Source organism: Rhinatrema bivittatum, chromosome 4 (assembly GCF_901001135.1).
Source record: "Rhinatrema bivittatum chromosome 4, aRhiBiv1.1, whole genome shotgun sequence".
Taxonomy (NCBI): Eukaryota; Metazoa; Chordata; class Amphibia; order Gymnophiona; family Rhinatrematidae; genus Rhinatrema; species Rhinatrema bivittatum.
Window position 1 is genome coordinate 443326212 of NC_042618.1, and position 20188 is coordinate 443346399.

Consider the following 20188-nt stretch of genomic DNA (forward strand, 5'->3'; position numbering starts at 1 on the left):
CTTTTTGTATGAAAAATGGTACGTTCTTGCACTTTGAAGAGTGGCAGTCGAATATTTCTAACATATCCCCTCTTGGTCTTTCCTGTGGAGTCATTGTGCTTTAAAAGTTGAAAGAGGTTCTTTTGCATGAGAAAATATTAGATACTCCTCTGCATTCACTATACATACACACACACACACACACATTCAAGCCACACAACTTGTGGCTTCAGAACTGAAGCTTTTGGAATGATTTTCACCATGGAAGAAGCAAGTACTCTAAATGAACTAGTATATGATTTTTGCACCTGAATCCCCAAAGTTGAGTTTCCACTATGCTTTTTTTGATTGATTCCCTAGTTCAGCGCTTCTCAACCGGTGTGTCGCCAAGCACCGGCAGGTGTGTTGCATGCTCCCGGTCTCTCCTGCTGCTCTTTCTTCCCTGCTGCCATTGCCACCGGGCTATCAGTACGTTCAAGCCCAGTGGGAATGGCAGTGGTGCTAGAAGAAGCAGTGGCACCTGCAACTGGACTTTTCTTCTTCCCACGCCCCCCCCCCCCCCCCCGTGACCTGGAACAGGAAGTGATGCGCGGTGCGCGGGAAGGAGAAAGAGCCATGCCGCGTGGAAAAATAGCAGCAGTGACAGCAGCATCGGCCCCCGAGCAATCGAAGCAGCCGGTAATCGGGAAAGGAGACAGCAGCATGAGCCTCCTGCGGCCGATGGGATTCTTCTTTCTTGGCCTGCGGGGGCTGGAGGAGGAGGCTGCTGCAGCTACCATTTGTGCTCGGGGGGGGGGGGGGGGAGAGGAAGTGAGTGAGAGAGAGAGAAGCAGCCAGCCAGCCTGTGTGTGATTGAGAGAATGTGTGTGATTGAGAGAAACTGGTCAGAGAGCTGATGTGTGTGTATGTGAGAGACAATGAAAGTGACTGCTCAGGGAGATGACTGATGTGTAATTGAGAGTGTGAGACATTAGTCAGGGGGGAGGTGACTGATGTGTATGTGAGAGAGAAAAAAAGCATGGAAGTGAGAAATCTGGGTATGTGAGAAAGCATGGGAGTAAGAAGCCTGGTGTTGGGGGGGGGGGGGGGGTGTGTGAAAGAAAGCATGGGAGTGAGAAGCCTGATTATGTGAGAGAGAGAGCATGGGAGTGGGAAGCCTGTGTGTGTGTGTGCATGCATGAGAAAGAGACTGGTTGGTAAGGTGACGGTGTGTGTGAGAGAAAGAGACTGGTGTGTGTGAATGTGAGAGAAAGAATGTGATTCAGGGAATGAGAAGCCTGTGCACGTGGAGAAGCAAGCATGGAAATGAGAGAGAGAGGTGTGTGTGTAACAGAGAGAAAATGATTATGGGAATGAGAAGCCTGTGCATGGGAGTGAAAAACCTGGGTGTGTGTGAGACACAGCAAGGGAGAGAGAAGCCTGTATATCTGAAAGAGAACATGGGAGTGGGAAGCCTGTGTGTGTGTATGCATGAGAAAGATCTGGTGACTGGTGTGTGTTTGTGTGTATGTATGTGTGTGTGTGTGTGTGTGAGAGAGAGAGAGAGAGAGAGAGAAAGAAAGTGATTATGGGAATGAGAAACCTGGGTGTGTGTGAGGCACAGCATGGGAGTGAGAAGCCTGTATATCTGAAAGAGAACATGGGAGTGGGAAGCCTGTGTGGGTGTGTGTATATGCATGAGAGAGGTCAGGTGACTGGTGTGTGTGTGTGTGTGAGAGAAAGAAAGTGATTATGGGAATGAGAAGCCTGTGCATATGGAGAGAACAAGCATGGGAGTGAGAGACTGGTGAGTGTGTGTGTGTGTGTGTGACAGAGAAAGTGATTATGAGAGTGAGAAGCCCGTATATGTAAGTAGAACACGGGAGTGGGAAGCCTGTGTATGGCATGAAAGAAACTGTTCAGGAAGGTGACTGGTGTGTGTGTGTGTCAAAGACTGTTTGGGAGATGATTGGTGTGTGAGAGACAGAAACTGGTCATGGGGGCATGACTGGTATGGTGTGTGTGTGTGTGTGTGAGAGAGAGACAGAGAAGACTGGTCATGGGCACTAAGGAAGAGGACCATGAGTATAGAGCTTAGCTTCTACTGCTGCTTCTGGTGCGTGCCACGGCCTGCATGGAAGGGGAGTAGGAGAGCTGCTGGAGGGGTAAGTAAAGGTGGCTTTTTTTTTTGTTTATTTTTCTTGATTGACTGCTATTTTAATTATTTAATATTATGCGATGTCTGCTTTTTTGAAATATTTTATTGGTGTTTGGAGAATGTTTAATAGTTTTTATGAGTTTTTAATTGTTGGATGTTATTCTGTTCATAGCTGTTTTGAATCATTTATTCTGCTTATTAGTATAGTTTTACAATTATTTCTGTGTGGAGATCTATAACTGCTTGCTAGTTCTGTTTTTCTAATAAGGGGTGTATTGGTTTTTAGGACCTGATTTAATATTTGTAGTGTTGCCTTTTCATAGATAGGGTTGCTCCGGTTTGAGTATATTCCATAATACAGGTGTAACTGTGTGCGGATTAGTTTGTGCATTACTACAGATCCTGGGAGTATGTTAGGTCGGTTCTGTGTCTGTTACCGAGATGAGATATTTTATTAGCATATAAGCGTTTTTATCGGTCTTATTTGTTGTGTTTTCTCAAGAGGACATGCATTGGTGGTAAACTGCTGTCTTTTCATAAGTAGGGCTATTGAGCCTGGAAGTAGGAGTTTGTGTTGCTGTTACTGCGATGACACCAGAACCAGAATATCTTTTTTGTAGGGTGAGTTGTATGGGGAATGTCATAATTCTGCTTTACATCCATTATTGTGGGTCAGGGGGGTTCCCGTGGATGCAAACTGTACTTTTACATCTAGCCCCGTGACGATCATGGGTCAGTGTGTCATGCATGTGAGAACCATCTGTCAGGTGTGTCCCGACAGAAAAAAGGTTGAGAACCACTGCACTAGTTGGCAGGGTCTGAAATAGAAATGGCAAACAATTCCTACTTCTTGTGCAAGAGAGACATTGCTTGAGCTAGGGTAAAGAGGTGGGTTCTGACTGTCTTGCTGAAGATCCTTCTAAAATGTAGCCTATTGTAAACTAATTCCCATAAGGTTTTATGTGCATGCTGCCTTTGGAAAGGTTTATAGTTTCTCGTTACCTTTACAATTTTACTTTTTTTTTTTTCCTCAACTCTTGCTTCAAAATAATGTAGAAATGAATCTGTAGCAGTTGTTAACCCCCTTCTCCCTCTGGATCACCTTCAGAGTTGCAGAGGGAGGTGAGTGCCACTGCTGCAGCCATAGGAATAGGTATAGTCCATCAGGGATTGCCTCTGGAAAGCCCAAGGGAAGACGTAACAAAAGCACAAAGCAAAATGTCCACATTGTACATTCATTCCAAAAGTGGTGAATTTATTTTGTAAATCCAAAAGAAATCAGATAACTTCTCAGAAAGACGATCCTTCACTTAGCAGTAGCAGATTATAGTAAAGCAAACTCAAATAAGTTCTCATACTTCTTCAAATATTGCTTTGCAAATATATATCCCCAGCTCAGACTTCAGCCCCAAAGCCTTTGGGGCAACATTGTTCCAGGATCAAAACAGGAATCTTTCCTTTTCCTGAAGCTTTTCCAATAGGAATTCCACCTTTTCTCCTAGGGTTTCCTTCCTCTGGGTGGCTAATGGGAATCTTCAATAACTACAAGAACTTCAACATTTTTAGACTCTCAGGAATCCTTACACTCCTGAGTACTCTTCACTCTTCTCCTTCTTTCCTTATAGAATCTACTGTAACAGCACCTTTAGTCTTTTTCCTAGTGTGTAGACTGATGGACTCAGGACCAGTGGGTTTATGCTTCCCTGCCAGCAGATGGAGACTGAGCAAGCTCACGTCACAGTTGTATATAACCCCACTGTGATCCCAGCCTGCCAGTATTCTCCGTCTCCAGCAGATGGTGGATGTGCTTCCCCTGTGGGGATTGCTTTCAGCTTTTTGAAAGGAGAAATTTGAAAATCTGAATTCAGGAAAAGAAAGCTCCGCTCTGCTGCGATGATACCTAAAGGTCCCTTCCCCAGTTGAGAATTCCTGAGGCGATTTCCGTGGTCCTTCAGAGGTGTGCCTTGGTCCAATAGTTGGGTTTCCTGGCGTGGACTTAGCTGCTAGTTCAGCTGAAAGGCAGTGGGTGCAGGAGGCCAAGCGGGGCAGTGATGGCAGATGCCCTCTCCCTCCACAGCCGGAGATGTTCTCTGTACTCTGCTGGTAAGCACTGAGCTCAGCTAAGTTTAAAAAAAAAAAAGAGAAAATTTTACCTGAATAGGAGACATGTTAGAGAGGTTTCAGGACTTTCTCCATTCTCAGCGCTCTATGCCGATGTTCATTCCTGCTCTCATTGGGGTTGGGGAACTGGGCAGCTTTCAGGTTGAGCGGCCCTTGATGGGCTAGGCCCTGTACTTAAGCTTTTTACTTGCATGCCACATGGTAGTCCGCGGTGGCTGTTTTCACATGCTTTTGTGCGTGTTCTAGCGCCCTTTATAGGCCGTCTGTGTGCGCAGTGTATCAGTTCTGCGCTCATGTGCGCTTGTTTTTGGTCATGCTTTTTACGCGCAAACTTTTTTACGTGCTTAACTTGGCGCACAGGTTGCACGTGTGCCTTGCCGGGCTTTCTTCTAGGCACTTACTTTTTGGGCGCATTTCATTTTTGAGCGTGTGCCGTTCCAATGCACATTTACTGCAGCGGTGGTGCCGGTAAGCAAAAAGCCTAAGCATCTTCCTATTTGTTGCCTGTCTTATTAGGGCTTCTCAGCCTGACTTGGCTTCTAACCTGTGTCAGCGCTGCTCAGACGTTCAGGGAGAGTTGTCTTCCTTCGATTTTGCTAAGCCTGGCTCCTCATTCTGATGATGGGTTGGTCACGGCCTTGACTGGGGGGACGCAAGATCTTGGTTCTCCCTTGACTGGCTCCTCCGTTGGCAAGGGTAGTTCTGTCAGACCAGCTCCAGTTTCTTCTGGACTTGGTCTGGACCCGGCTGCTTTTTTTGGGTGAAATTTTTTCAAGGCTTACAAGTCTTTCTTCAGATGCAGTCCTCCGCTTCCCCCATTTCTGTCCGGTCAGACCCTCAGCCGGTGGCTCCTCCCTCTTCCAGTCCTATGCTTAAGCACCGGGGCTCGCCTCGGCTACCTGGAGGTGTTCCTAACAGGAATCGGGATTGGCACTGATGATGAGATTGATCCTGATTCCCTGGAAGATAGGGAAATTCGTCCAGGGCAGGAAACGTATTGAACCATGTTGCAGTTCTGTCATAGAGATGAAGTGCTGGCCCCGATTTCCAAGACCTTGAAACAACTGGGTGTTCCTGGTTCAGAGATGCTATGTTAGAATCCCGTTTTGGTTTCCTTACAGTAAAGCCTCTTGTTTTTTCCCTATGATGGATGCCATCCAGGAATTGATTGATCTGGAATGGGGTGCCACCAGGAGTACTAGCCCCCCCTGTGGCTTTGATCTCGCAAATTATCCTGCCCAGCAAGGGCCACGGAGGAAAGGCATAAAGGCAAATTTTAAAGGGGAGTCAGACAGTGGAAGCCTTGTACCCCCTGGAGCCAGATGTGGGGGAGAGTTTGCATTTTTTCAAAGTGGATGCTCTGGAATGTGCCATGTCTAAGTGGACAACTTTTCCTGTAGAGGGAGGAGTGACCTTGAAGGATGTACCTGATAGAAGGGTTGAGGCTGTTCTTAAGCAAGCCTTTGAGGCAGTGGCAATGAATTTACAGATTGCCTCCTATTGCGCCCTAGTGATGAGATTTTGTCTGCTTCTCTCTCAGTGGGTTGATGAGTCTGGAGGAAATTCCAGAGTGGTTATGGAGCCTGCTGCCGCCTTTATAGCAGATGCAGGCTGTGATTTGGACCGGACTTTGGGCAGAGGAGTGGCTTCGGTGATAGCGGCCAGGCGTCAACTCTGGTTGCAAAATTGGTCAGCTGACACATTTTCCAAAGCTACTCTTACCAAGATGCCCTTTAAAGGCTTGCTCTTGTTTGGGAGCAAGTTGGAGAAACTGGCCAGTAAATGGGGTGAGTCTCTGGTGCCTCAGTTGCCGAAGGATAAGAAGCAGATACAGTGTCCCTTTGGTATGAGAGGTTGTTTCTGGGGTTCCAGGCATTTCGTCCCCACAGAGGGACGATCTTTCGGCAAATTCGGCCTTTCGGTAGGTCTTAGTCCTTTTGTCCCTGGCAGCTCAAGAGACGAGCGGGCTCGGGTGGCGGACTTTCCTGGACTTCCTGATGAAGGTTTGTCGACACACCTTCTGGAACAGGAAATAGGGGGACGTCTCTTTCTCTTTTATCGGAGGTGAGTCAAGATCACTTCGGACCAGTGGGTTCTGTAGGTGATATGTGAAGAGTATACACTGGAATTTTGCAGTATTCCTCGGGACGTGTTCATGGTGTCTCCTTGTCACTCCCCGCAGAAGAAGCAGGCATTGGAGTTCACGCTTCAAAGGCTCCTCAAACTGAGTTCTGCGGTTCCGGTGCCCATTTTATTTATTTTTATTTAACTCTCTTTTTTTTTTTCTATACCGACATTCATGAAACGTATCATATCATATCGGTTCACATGGAACAGGGGTATTATAACATTAACATTAAAGAAGAAGATAAGTTACAATGAACAGGGGGTTATGGGAACTTGGATAAGAGAGCAGATTACAGAAATTTAACAATATAATCTTAACAAAATAAATACTGGTTGTGCCGTGGATCACATATAGAACACACTATAAATATGGAACTTATATACAAAAGAATAAGTGTGGCTACAATGCAATGCAGTGACCATACTGGAAGTGAGGGTTAACAGGTAGGTAAAGATTGTGTCTTTCCAGGTTCAGGGAATTAGGAGGAGGGGGTTAAGAGAGGGATTAAGAGAATTAGGATCAGGTTATGGGAAGGCTTGTTGGAACAGCCAGGTCTTGAGTTTTTTCCTAAAGGTCAACAGGCTGGGTTCCTGTCTGAGGTCTGGAGGCATGGTATTCCAGATGGATGGCCCCTCTGTAGAGAAGGCCCGTTCCCTGGTGGATGTATAAAGGGTGGATTTGTTGGTGGGGGCGTGAAGGGTTCCTTTATAGGCCTCTCTTATAGGTCTTATAGAAGTATGCAGTCGTAACGGGATATATAGGTCGAGTGAATGCTGATTATGTATGGTCTTGTGAATAATGGTGAGGGACTTATGCAGGATTTTGAAGCTTATAGGGAGCCAGTGGAGATTCCTGAGAATGGGCGTGATGTGATCTCCTCGGTTGGAGTTTGTCAGAATTCTGGTGGCAGCATTCTGAAGCATCTGAAGGGGTTTTGTGGTAGAAGTGGGGAGTCCCAGCAGGAGGGCATTGTAGTAGTCTATTTTGGAAAATAGGGTAGCTTGGAGGACCGTCCTAAAGTCATGGAAGTGGAGAAGGGGTTTAAGTCTTTTTTTAGAATTTGTAATTTGTGGAAGCAGTCCTTGGTTGTGTTGTTGACAAATTTCTTTAAGTTCAGGCGATTGTCTAGTATCACGCTGAGATCTCTTGCTTGGGTCACCATGGTGGTAGAGGGGGTCAGCTGTGAAAGGTCATTGTGATCTGGGGAAATGAGGAGGAGTTCTGTCTTGGCTGAGTTGAGGACTATGTTTAGGCTGGTGAGGAGGAGGTTGATGGAGTGAAGGCAGCTGTCCCAGAACTTGAGGGTTTTGGGGAGGGATTCTGTTTTGGGAATCAAAATCTGCACATCATCAGCGTATATGAAATGCTTTAATTTCAGATTTGATAGCAGCTGGCAGAGGGGCAGTAGGTAGATATTAAAGCATTCAGTATTGACAGGCTGGGGTCACTGCAGGGTTATATTTATTTTATTTATTTATTTAACAGTTTTATATACCGAGGTTCAGGTAACAGAGTTACTAATCACTTCGGTTTACATTTCAACAAATTACATTGACAGTATAAAGTATAATGTCTTACAATGAACAGGGTGAATGAAACTTGGATAATATCTTACAATGAACGGGGAGAATACAATTTATATACAAAGAACTTGGAGGAACAATGTGTATAATCGCTAGGACTGACTTGGCAGAGACTAAAGCCAACTGTCATGACGTTCACTGGGAGAGTGAGCTACTATGGATGGTTTATTAGTGCTAGATGAAACTTGTAGATATGTTAAGGGTAGGGTATACCCTTGGGATCTGTACTAGGATAATTGGGTTAGGAGAATGCTTGGTTGAACAACCAGGTCTTAAGTCTTTTTTTAAAGGTGGGTGTCGATTGTTCAAGCCTGAGGTCTGGTGGGAGTGAGTTCCAATGTTTAGGGCCAGCGGTGGAAAGAGCTCTTCTACTTAGTGTTGTTTTGACAGGGTGTGCCTGTAGAGTGCCTCTCTGAGCTAGTCTCATCGGTCGGGAGGTAGTGTGAGGCTGCAATGGGATCGTGAGATCAATTGGGGTGGTGTTGTGGATGACTTTGTGGGTGATTGATAGGGCTTTGTAGAGGATTCTATATTTGATTCGGAGCCAGTGAAGGTTCTTTAAAATGGGTGTTATGTGGTCCCTTTTGTTGGACTTTGTTAGAATCCTTGCTGTGGCGTTTTGTACCATTTGTAATGGTTTCAAAGTGTTGGCAGGTAGCCCGAGCAGCAAAGAGTTGCAATAGTCTATTTCAAGAAAATGATTACTTGTAATACAGATCTGAAATCTTGGAAGTGTAGGAGGGGTCTTAGCCTCTTTAAGACTTGGAGTTTAAAGAAGCATTCTTTAACGGCGTTATTGATGAAACTTCTGTAGTTCAGTTAATTATCCATGATGACCCCAAGATTTCTGACCTGGGGGGATAAGGCTGGAAGAACTACGGTGTGTGAGTTAGATAACGAGTAGTTGCCGTCTGGAGTGATGAGAAGGAGTATCAGGTTGAGATTTGTTAGAAGGTTGCTGATGGATAGAAGACAAGAATTCCAAAATAGAAGGGTTTTTTGCAATGAGTCTTTAATCGGTATGAGGATTTAGACGTCATCAGCATATACGTAGTGTGTTAGATTAAGTTTGGAAAGGAGCTGACACAGAGGGAGAAGATAAATGTTGAATAATGTTGGAGATAATGAAGATCCTTGCTGGACTCCAAGTGTGGATCTGAAAGGTGGTGACTCTTTGCTGTTAATCTTGACTTTGTAGAACCTGTTCTGGAGGAAAGATGAAAACCAGCTGAGGGCGGTGTTTTTGATGCCGATCTCGGTTAGACGATCTAAGAGAATATCATGGTTCACTGTGTCGAAGGCCGCCGTTAGGTCGAGTAGGATGAGCAGGCAGGATTGTTTTTTCTCGAGGTTCATGAGAATATTGTCTGATAGTGATAAAAGGAGGGATTCAGTGCTTCAAGATTTACGGAATCCTAGTTGAGACTGCGAAAGTATATTGTTGTTGTCCAAGTATTCAGAAAGTTGTTTATTTACTATTCTTTCCAAGATTTTGGCGATAATCGGAAGATTTGCTATAGGGCGAAAGTTGGCTGGGTTATCAGGAGAAAGATTTGGTTTTTTTAGCAGAGGTTTCAGGATGGCGAGTTTGAGGGGGTGGGGACAAGGCCCTGTGATAAGGAGGCATTGATGACCTGTGATATTGGATTTGAGATGTCTTTGGCACTTGCAATAAAGAGGTTAGCTGGAATCGCATCTAGCGGGTGGGAAGAGGGTTTAAGTTTTTTTAGTACGTTTTCAATCTCTAATGTGGAGACAAGCTCGAGGATCTCAAGGCTTGAGGTGAGTGGTAGAGGGGAGGTAAGTAGATGAGGTGGGGTAGGGGCTTTCCTTTCCTTGAGCGGGTCCAGGAGGTTAGAAATTTTGTTCATGAAATAGGTGGCCAGTTCAGTGGCTTTGCTTGCTGCTTTGTCATCTGGAATAGTGAAGGCGGGTGGTTTAGTGGGGGATGCCACCAAGGAGAAGAGGGCTTTTGGGTCGAATATAAAGTTATGAATTTTCTGTGAGTAGAAGTCCTTTTTTGTCTGAAGAATGGAGATCCTGTATTGGTGCATAAGGGCTTTAAAGGCCGCAAGGTTTGAGGTTGAAGGGTTCTTACGCCATATCTTGAAGGGTTGAAGGGTTCTTACGCCATATCTTTATATATACTGTGAATTCAGTTTGCTCCATCTCTATCTGCTGGCAGGGGAGCATAAACCCACTGGTCCTGAGTCCATCTGTCTTCACTAAGGAAAACAAAATTATCAGGTAAGTAATTTCTCCATTTTCCACTCATTCCCTATGTAGAGAATGCATCTCCCCTTTATATTATCCTACCTTCCTCAAGCATCTGTCATTCTGCAATAAGCATTACCTCATCCCCCTTAGTACCCTTCCTTAAGAAGATGCTCGCAGAGGGCAAAAGTTCTGCATCTTACACAGAACTCCCTGAACTTTGGGTGAATCCTGGACAGCAGGAACCATCCAGAAAGTTTTAGCACCTTTGAAGAATATTAGTTACATTACACTGTATTTTTTCCCCTCATTTTATAGACCCATCCCCTGTATCCTAGATGTCATGCCTGGAAGATTGGAACCCACATCAGACTTCAGGCTTTGTAAGTGTAATTCCATGGTTGGCGGAGATAGCCATGGTATCAGCAACTCTCTTCCCTCCTTCGGGACTGAACGCACCTCTCCTCTTTCAGCTGTGACAGAAAGAAAACTTAAATCCAAGGGTCCTGCATCACAGGGCCAACCTATATTTTAATTGGAGGAAAATTATCCTTTTGCTAAAGGCCAAATAAAATATATACAGGACTGATAATTATCTTAAATTATCCAAGTGGAGGAGTAGCCTAGTGGTTAGAGCAGTAGGCTACAAACCAGGAGACCAGGGTTTAAATCCCACTGTCACTCCTTGTGACCTTAGGCAAGTCTATTTATTTATTTATTTAAGGCTTTTATATACCGACTTTCTTGATACAAATCAAATCAACTCGGTTTACATCGAACTAAGCAATTAACAAGAACCAATAACAAGAGACAAAATTTGTTGGAGCAAAAAGTTACATTATAACAAGGGTGCATAAACTGGGGAAAAGAAATAGAGGGGAGAACCAAGATAATTTACTATATACAAACGAAGATGTGGGAGGGAGGCAGAGGAACCAGCCTCATCATGACGGCCCTATCTAACCCTTCCCCCTACCTTTATCAGAAAAGTTACTACTGCTTCCGGGCAGTAGTAACTTACGCGTGCTGGCGCGGCAGGCCCTGACACAGGCCGCTGTGTCGGGGCACTCAGCCATGCCCCCGGACCGCCCACATGCCCCCTGGCCACACCCCTGACCACCCCTTTTTGCAAGCCCCGGGACTTACACATGTCCCAGGGCTTGCGCGCACCGCCAAGCCTATGCAAAATAGGCTCAGCGCGCGTAACCCTTTTAAAATCTGGCCCATAGTTTATATCCATTGCACAGAGGTGTTAAATATGTATTAAATAGCATAGCTCAAACTGCTGAGCCTTGAGGCAGTCCAGTAGTAGTTTCAGGCCCTTGAGAATACTCATTATTAAACTCAATGCACTGATAATGGTTCACGCAAGAGGTAAACTACTAACACAGTTCCAGAGCTACCACATTCATGAAGGTGATGTAATAAAAGCCTTCACAGTCCTCCCCTATTTAATTTCCTTGCTTTTCGCCCAAGTTATACAAATCCCTATTCTCTATACTTGCTTCACCCATTTTATGTTTTCCAGGTTATTTCTTCCCTGTTCTTTGTTTTATCCAGGTTATTATTCCCTGTTCATTGTAAAACAAGACTTTGTCTATGTTATTTTGCTGGTTGTAATGTAAACCGAAGTGATAATTAATCTTGTTAATTGAACCTCGGTATATAAAAGTTATAAATAAATAAATAAATAAATGACGTATTTGTATGATTTAGTGTTTGTTTATTTACAGAGGTGATGAGAACAATTCTGAGTTAAGCTGTAGGGCTAGGAACAGGGAAGGCTCGACCGAAAAGCCATGTTTTGAGTTTCTTTTTAAAAGTTAGTGGACAGGTTTCCTGCCTGAGGTCCGGGGGCATGGCGTTCCAGATGGAGGGACCTATTGTTGAGAATGCCCGGTCTCTGATGTTTGAGTGGTGCACCACTTTGATTGGAGGAACATGTAGGGATCCCTTGAAAGCTTCCCTTAAGGGTCTGGTCGCAGAGTGAAGTTTGAGAGGCTGTTGCAGGTCAAGAGGGGTCTGATGGTGAATGCTTTTGTGAATAATTGTAAGTGATTTATGGAGAATCCTTTTACTTGGAGCCAGTGAAGATCTTTTAATACGGGAGAGATGTGCTCTCTCCGATTAGTGTTTGTCAGAATTCTTGCCGCCGTATTTTGGAGCAACTGGAGGGGTTTTATTGTAGAAGCAGGAAGACCTTGCAGGATGGAATTGCAGTAATCGACCTTGGAAAACAGAATGGCTTGGAGAACAGATCTGAAGTCATAATGAAAAAGAAGCGGCTTGAGTTTTTTGAGAACGTGTAGCTTGTAGAAGCACTCCTTTGTAGTGTGGTTAATGAATTGCTTTAGGCTCAGGTGACTATCTATTATGACTCCAAGGTCTCTAATGTGGGAGATTTGTGTGTTAGCGTGCAGCTGATGGTGGAAGGGACTGCCTTCTGGGGAGATGGGCAGGAGTTCTGTCTTGGTAGTGTTAAGCACCAGGTTGAGGCTTGAGAGGTGAAGGTTGATTGTTTGTAAGTGAGAGTCTCATAGTTTGAGAGCTGAATCCAGAGGCAGGCAGAGCTCCGGAGTCTCAATGCGTGGATGAGACGATGGTGCAAGGAAGAGGGATTCAGTTTTGTTAGGAACTGGGGAACCTTTTGGGGAAGGGGGAGTCTCTTCCGAAGGGATGGGCTCCACCTTAACCAGGGTGGAACCAGACTGCTGGCGCTAACCTTTAAAAAGGAGATAGAGCAGCTTTTAAACTAGAACAAAGGGGAAAGCCGACAGTCGCTCAGCAGCGCATGGTTCGGAGAGATGTATCTTTAAAGGATACTAATGATGCATTAGAATTAGGGCATCCCGACAGTGAGGTTCCAATAATTAGAAAAGTAGTCCAAGTGCCTGTAACTAAAAACTCACCTGAGCTAAAAAATTCTAACTTATCCCTATCAATTAAAAAGCAGAATAAAAATACAAACAAAAAACAAACTTTGAAATGTTTGTATGCTAATGCCAGAAGTCTAAGAAGTAAGATGGGAGAATTAGAATGTATAGCAGTAAATGATGACATAGACTTAATTGGCATCTCAGAGACATGGTGGAAAGAGGATTACCAATGGGACAGTGCTATACCGGGGTACAAATTATATCGCAATGACAGAGAGGAGCAGTCGGGAGGAGGTGTGGCGCTTTATATCCGGGATGGCATAGAGTCCAACAGGATAAACATCCTGCATGAGACTAAATACAAAATTGAATCTTTATGGGTAGAAATCCCTTGTGTCACAGGGAAGACTACAGTGATAGGGGTATACTACCGTCCACCTGGTCAAGATGGTGAGATGGACAGTGAAATGCTAAGAGAAATTAGGGAAGCTAACCAAATTGGTAGTGCAGTAATAATGGGAGACTTCAATTACCCCAATATAGACTGGGTAAATGTATCATCGGGTCACGCTAGAGAGATAACGTTCCTGGATGGAATAAATGATAGCTTTATGGAGCAATTGGTTCAGGAACCGACGAGAGAGGGAGCAATTTTAGATCTAATTCTCAGTGGAGCACAGGACTTGGTGAGAGAGGTAACGGTGGTGGGGCCGCTTGGCAATAGTGATCATAATATGATCAAATTTGATTTAATGACTGGAAAAGGAACAGTGTGCAAATCCAAGGCTCTCGTGCTAAACTTTCAAAAGGGAAACTTTGATAAAATGAGAAAAATTGTTAGAAAAAAACTGAAAGGAGCAGCTACAAAAGTAAAAAATGTCCAAGAGGCGTGGTCATTGTTAAAAAATACCATTCTAGAAGCACAGTCCAGATGTATTCCACACATTAAGAAAGGTGGAAAGAAGGCAAAACGATTACTGGCATGGTTAAAAGGGGAGGTGAAAGAAGCTATTTTAGCCAAAAGATCTTCATTCAAAAATTGGAAGAAGGATCCAACAGAAGAAAATAGGATAAAGCATAAACATTGGCAAGTTAAATGTAAGACATTGATAAAACAGGCTAAGAGAGAATTTGAAAAGAAGTTGGCTGTAGAGGCAAAAACTCACAGTAAAAACTTTTTAAAATATATCTGAAGCAGAAAGCCTGTGAGGGAGTCAGTTGGACCGTTAGATGATCGAGGGGTTAAAGGGGCACTTAGAGAAGATAAGGCCATCGCGGAAAGATTAAATGATTTCTTTGCTTCGGTCTTTACTGAAGAGGATGTTGGGGAGGTACCCGTAATGGAGAAGGTTTTCATGGGTAATGATTCAGATGGACTGAATCAAATCACGGTGAACCTAGAAGATGTGGTAGGCCTGATTGACAAACTGAAGAGTAGTAAATCACCTGGACCGGATGGTATACACCCCAGAGTTCTGAAGGAACTAAAAAATGAAATTTCAGACCTATTAGTAAAATTTGTAACTTATCATTAAAATCATCCATTGTACCTGAAGACTGGAGAATAGCAAATGTAACCCCAATATTTAAAAAGGGCTCCAGGGGCGATCCGGGAAACTACAGACCGGTTAGCCTGACTTCAGTGCCAGGAAAAATAGTGGAAAGTGTTCTAAACATCAAAATCACAGAACATATAGAAAGACATGGTTTAATGGAACAAAGTCAGCATGGCTTTACCCAGGGCAAGTCTTGCCTCACAAATCTGCTTCACTTTTTTGAAGGAGTTAATAAACATGTGGATAAAGGTGAACCGGTAGATATAGTATACTTGGATTTTCAGAAGGCGTTTGACAAAGTTCCTCATGAGAGGCTTCTAGGAAAAGTAAAAAGTCATGGGATAGGTGGCGATGTCCTTTCGTGGATTGCAAACTGGCTAAAAGACAGGAAACAGAGAGTAGGATTAAATGGGCAATTTTCTCAGTGGAAGGGAGTGGACAGTGGAGTGCCTCAGGGATCTGTATTGGGACCCTTACTGTTCAATATATTTATAAATGATCTGGAAAGAAATACGACGAGTGAGATAATCAAATTTGCAGATGACACAAAATTGTTCAGAGTAGTTAAATCACAAGCAGATTGTGATAAATTGCAGGAAGACCTTGTGAGACTGGAAAATTGGGCATCCAAATGGCAGATGAAGTTTAATGTGGATAAGTGCAAGGTGATGCATATAGGGAAAAATAACCCATGCTATAATTACACGATGTTGGGTTCCATATTAGGTGCTACAACCCAAGAAAGAGATCTAGGTGTCATAGTGGATAACACATTGAAATCGTCGGTTCAGTGTGCTGCGGCAGTCAAAAAAGCAAACAGAATGTTGGGAATTATTAGAAAAGGAATGATGAATAAAACGGAAAATGTCATAATGCCTCTGTATCGCTCCATGGTGAGACCGCACCTTGAATACTGTGTACAATTCTGGTCGCCGCATCTCAAAAAAGATATAATTGCGATGGAGAAGGTACAGAGAAGGGCTACCAAAATGATAAGGGGAATGGAACAACTCCCCTATGAGGAAAGACTAAAGAGGTTAGGACTTTTCAGCTTGGAGAAGAGACGACTGAGGGGGGATATGATAGAGGTGTTTAAAATCATGAGAGGTCTAGAACGGGTAGATGTGAATCGGTTATTTACTCTTTCGGATAGTAGAAAGACTAGGGGACACTCCATGAAGTTAGCATGGGGCACATTTAAAACTAATCGGAGAAAGTTCTTTTTTACTCAACGCACAATTAAACTCTGGAATTTGTTGCCAGAGAATGTGGTTCGTGCAGTTAGTATAGCTGTGTTTAAAAAAGGATTGGATAAGTTCTTGGAGGAGAAGTCCATTACCTGCTATTAAGTTCACTTAGAGAATAGCCACTGCCATTAGCAATGGTTACATGGAATAGACTTAGTTTTTGGGTACTTGCCAGGTTCTTATGGCCTGGATTGGCCACTGTTGGAAACAGGATGCTGGGCTTGATGGACCCTTGGTCTGACCCAGTATGGCATTTTCTTATGTTCTTATGTTCTTTTGGGGATTAAAATTTGGACATCGTCTGCGTATATGTAGAACTTCAGTTTTAGGTTTGAGAGTAAATGACAGAGAGGGAGTAGGTAAATATTGAACAGGGTGGGCGATAAGGAGGAGCCCTGAGGGACTCCGAATGGGGCGTTGGTGCGTGGGGATTCCTTGTTATTGATTTTGTCCTTTACCCTCCATTGACTTAGGTGCAAACTTAGGTGGTTATTTTCCAAGTAACATTATGGCCTTTTCGCACACGAAAAATGCCTTAACGCATGTGAAAAGCACCATAACGCATGGTGGGATGCTAATTTGGAAAAGGGGGAGGAGTTTGGGGCGGGATTTCTGTCCACGTGTTAAGCTAGAGAGAGAGAGAGAGCCTAGCTATAAGACCCTTCTAGTAGTTAGGTATTTATACCTCTATATGAGGCCCACCTAGTAACTCGAGGTGATGTTTAGGTGGTAGTGTAGGGGTTAGGGGCCACTTTGACATTCAGAGACGTACGAACAAAACAGTGTGGATCCTTTTGGTTGGGGGAAAAGATTTACTTTCAGGGCCCAGTGCACGGGCTTCCTCCTTACTGAAATATCCCTGGGAGGGAGTAATCTCTTCACTGTGTGCTAAGTGCTAAAAATTATGTAGGATGAACTGGGTTAGTGTCCAAATAAAACTTTACTGTTCAAAAGTTAGGTGAATAATGGCACAATAAATATGACTGCAGCACCACTGGTTACAGTCTTTATCCTATATCTGTGCAGGAGTCTTGTTTGTAGGCAAGGGAGCCATCCAACGTCCTGGATTAGGTAAAATGGTGGTCCCTTCCAAAGATGGCCAAACTCCTGTCCTTGCATAGAGAGTAAATCCTCTCTCTCCCTCTCTCAAAATCTTTGTGGTCCTTTTACTCACAGTTAGCAGCTGTTCAAGTTCCTTTTGGGTTTCTCCTGCTCTTATGCAAGAAGGAAGGGGCAGCCAAAAGCGATCTTCCTCCTGGATCTTTTAACTTAATGTCCTACTCCCTCAACTGACATTAACACCAGAGTTACTCCTCACAATGCGTCACCACCTTTGAGGGCAGATCTTCCCTATCCCTGGGCATCCCAGACACAGGGTTTCCCAAACCCTGAAACCAAGAAAGGCCCAGGTGTCCAGTGAAGCTCCTGCCATGAAAAATCTCTGCCTGAAGACAACCCAGAGGGATATTCCTACCAGTTAGTGAGTAGACTGGAAGGAAACCCTCCAGACTCTGATCATCCTTCCCAGGCAGGGTTTGCCTGGGTCCTTTGACTGGGCCTGGAAAACAACAAAGGCAAAAGTTGCTCTCTACCTCCTAGGTCTAGACAAACCAAAAGGTGCCTGCCACAGACTCTCGGGAGAGAGCTGTCATAATGCCTTTTAAGGGCACGGCCATTCCCAGACTCCTCAACGGGAGGGACTGAATTTGAATGTAAGTCACCCAGATGCTAATCTATACTAGCAGGCACTTCCCAGGGATTACTGGTAAACAAAAATGGCTCTCTTTTTTTCAAGGGTTTAAAAAAAACTATTCATAAAAGAACTTATTTTTTCTGGTCCGATCCATAATATGAAGGCAAAATACATGTCACAAAGGTTTGTGACATAATAGGTGGAATTTTATGAGTTTGATGTCACTGAGCTCTCTGTTCTTGAAGCATTTACTATATATGCACTTACTGCATTGTTTGCTAGCATATATTGGATTGATTTACTTCTAGTGCCTTATACAGTACTTCATATAAAATTGTCTTCTGCTTTGATTTCCTACTGTCATCTTCTTCTTATAGATGACCTTTCTGTAGTGTTGTTACAAGCTTCCTAATGCCCACTTAATGTCAGACTAAGAAGTTGATTGTCTACCAACAGACATTTTGCATTGTTTAAACATTGGTGCAGAAAATTTTGCAAGAGGATTTGTCTGAAACTCTCTGGTTTCACATTGATCTATCCACAGTTGCAGTTGGTAGCATTTTTTTGTGCAGTTTTGCAGAAAGAAATGCTTTTAAGGCATGTAGAAGATTGTTGTTTTTTTTTTTTATTTAAAACTTTGATCTTAGGACCAAAAGGCAGTATACAATCACAGTGTTGTACAGTTAATAAAAATAATAGTTGTGTTGAATGACTACTGTTTTTTTCTTGCCATGTTATCTTTATACATTAATAAAGCTCATTTCCTTTAGGTACCCGGATCAGTCCAGACCGTGGGTTGAGCCTCCTTTCCAGCAGGTGGAGACAGACTAAAACTGAAAGGGTATCCTATATGAGGTCAGAGCCTATCCTGTAACCCTTCAGTATTTGTCTGATCCAGCAGTTGGATCAGCTTCGATCTCCTGATTTCGGCTAGTCAGCCGTCTCTTCTTCTTCTTTTCTTTGGATCGAGCAAGTACTTCTTCTTAGTTTTGGATTGGCTCTTTCTCTGAAAAAAAAAAAATTAAAAACTGTAGTCAGTCTTTTTTCTGTGTAGGAGATGGTACCGTCTCCTGGCTCTTGCCGGACACAGGGGGGCTTCACCCCTTGTGCGGAGCATAGCCTGAGTCCGTGAGTGCTTCCAGGTGTGGGGACCGAGTCTGGTGGTCCAGTTCTCGTCTCCCGCTCCTCTGGCTGCCTAGGGGGCTTAGCGCCCCATTGCTGTGCTCAGTCTGAAAAAAAAAAGTTTTAAAAGTTAATATTAACTTTCAGTACAGCAATACAAATATATTTTTTACGTTTTTTAAATTTGTACTCCAGGGGGATTGAACCGGCAGCCAGACAGGCAGGAGTCAGCAGGTTTCTCCCCTGCTTCACTCCTGCCGGCGGGCTGCCAATCAAATCTATTTTTACCTTTTTTTCTTGCAGAGCTGCTCCTCTTCATGCCGCGGCCGGCAGCCTGCCTTGCCTGTGGGCAGACCTCGTCACGATTTTCACGCAAGGGGCTCTGCTCAGCCTGCCTGCCTGCCGGGTGGGGAAGGCCCATCCTCAGCAGGACAGGCAAATCTAGCCCGGGGATTGCATCCCCAGTGCATGGCCAGGCCGTTCCCGGGTTGGCAAAGCCCGGGAACGGTGGCCATCTTGGATTTTTCGGCAGCTCCTGTTTCGGGGCTGGGGAGCTGGATTTTTCAGAGTATCCCCTGATTTGAGCCCCAAGGCCCCCCAGTATGGGATCCCTGACCCCCCCTCGCCCTCCCCTCCGGGAAATCCAGGGCCCGTTTTTCTGCGGAGTTTGTCCTCCTCCTGCACAAATCTTATTTAGCTAGCCTGCAGGAGGAGGAGGAAGGTCCGTCCCCCCCCATGACCCCCCCTGGCAAAAATTCCACGCTCCGTGCCGTTGACTGTCTGCCCGGCAGCGGAGCCTCCGGGGTCGCTTCAGGTGCAGGTGGTCCCGGGGGTGCCCCGACCCCCCCCCCCCCCCCCCCCGGTGGCCCCGGTACTTCCGGATCCTGATCCCAAGTCTGATTCAGCGGGTACCCTCCCACCCTGGAGGGGGACAATCCCAGGGTCCTCCTTATGTTCCAAAGGGAGGAGTTGGAGCCCCTCATCCCCTTTGTCCTCCAGGAATTGGGGTTGGAGGGGCCCCCGCAGATACCCTTATGGCCTCCTTGCCCAAAAATATGGACCCGGGACTCAGGGCTCCGGCAAGTGCTTTTCCATTTCATCCCATGCACAAGCTGTTGCTCCTGCGGGAATGGGAGGCTCCCGAAGCGGGACTCCGGGTGGGGCGTGCTATGGACAAGCTCTACCCCCTCCTGGAGGAATGTTTGGAAATGTTGAAAAATCCCTCCATGGACTCCTCCGTCTCCATGGTCACCAAGCACACCACTATCCCTGTAGAGGGATCGATGGCTCTGAAGGACGGGCAGGACCACAAGCTCGAGCCTCATATGAAACGCATTTATGAAGTCCTGGCTCTGGGGGTCCGTGCGACTATCTGCAGCAGTCTCATGCTGTGGGCAGGTCTCAGGTAGGTTCAACAATTACTCGGCACCCAGGACCTCCCGTCGGCAGAGGCAGAGCAGGCTGAACGTCTGGAAGCCGTCATCGCATATGGGGCTGATGCGCTCTATGACCTCCTCCGCATCCAGGCGAAG

The 20188-nt window shown here is 45.0% G+C and overlaps 1 protein-coding gene across 7 annotated transcripts in view; it reads left to right on the plus strand.

Annotated features, from left to right (window-relative positions):
* CEP83 (centrosomal protein 83) overlaps positions 1–20188 on the plus strand; it is a 124824-nt gene that overhangs the window by 23437 nt on the left and 81199 nt on the right. For 2 of the 7 annotated variants that reach the window (XM_029601614.1, XM_029601616.1), the window contains exon 3: positions 10481–10545. The exons of the other annotated variants lie outside the window; for them this stretch is intronic. The gene's annotated coding sequence lies outside the window, so the exon portion shown is untranslated. The remainder of the gene's footprint in view (positions 1–10480; positions 10546–20188) is intronic. 7 annotated transcript variants of the gene reach the window in all.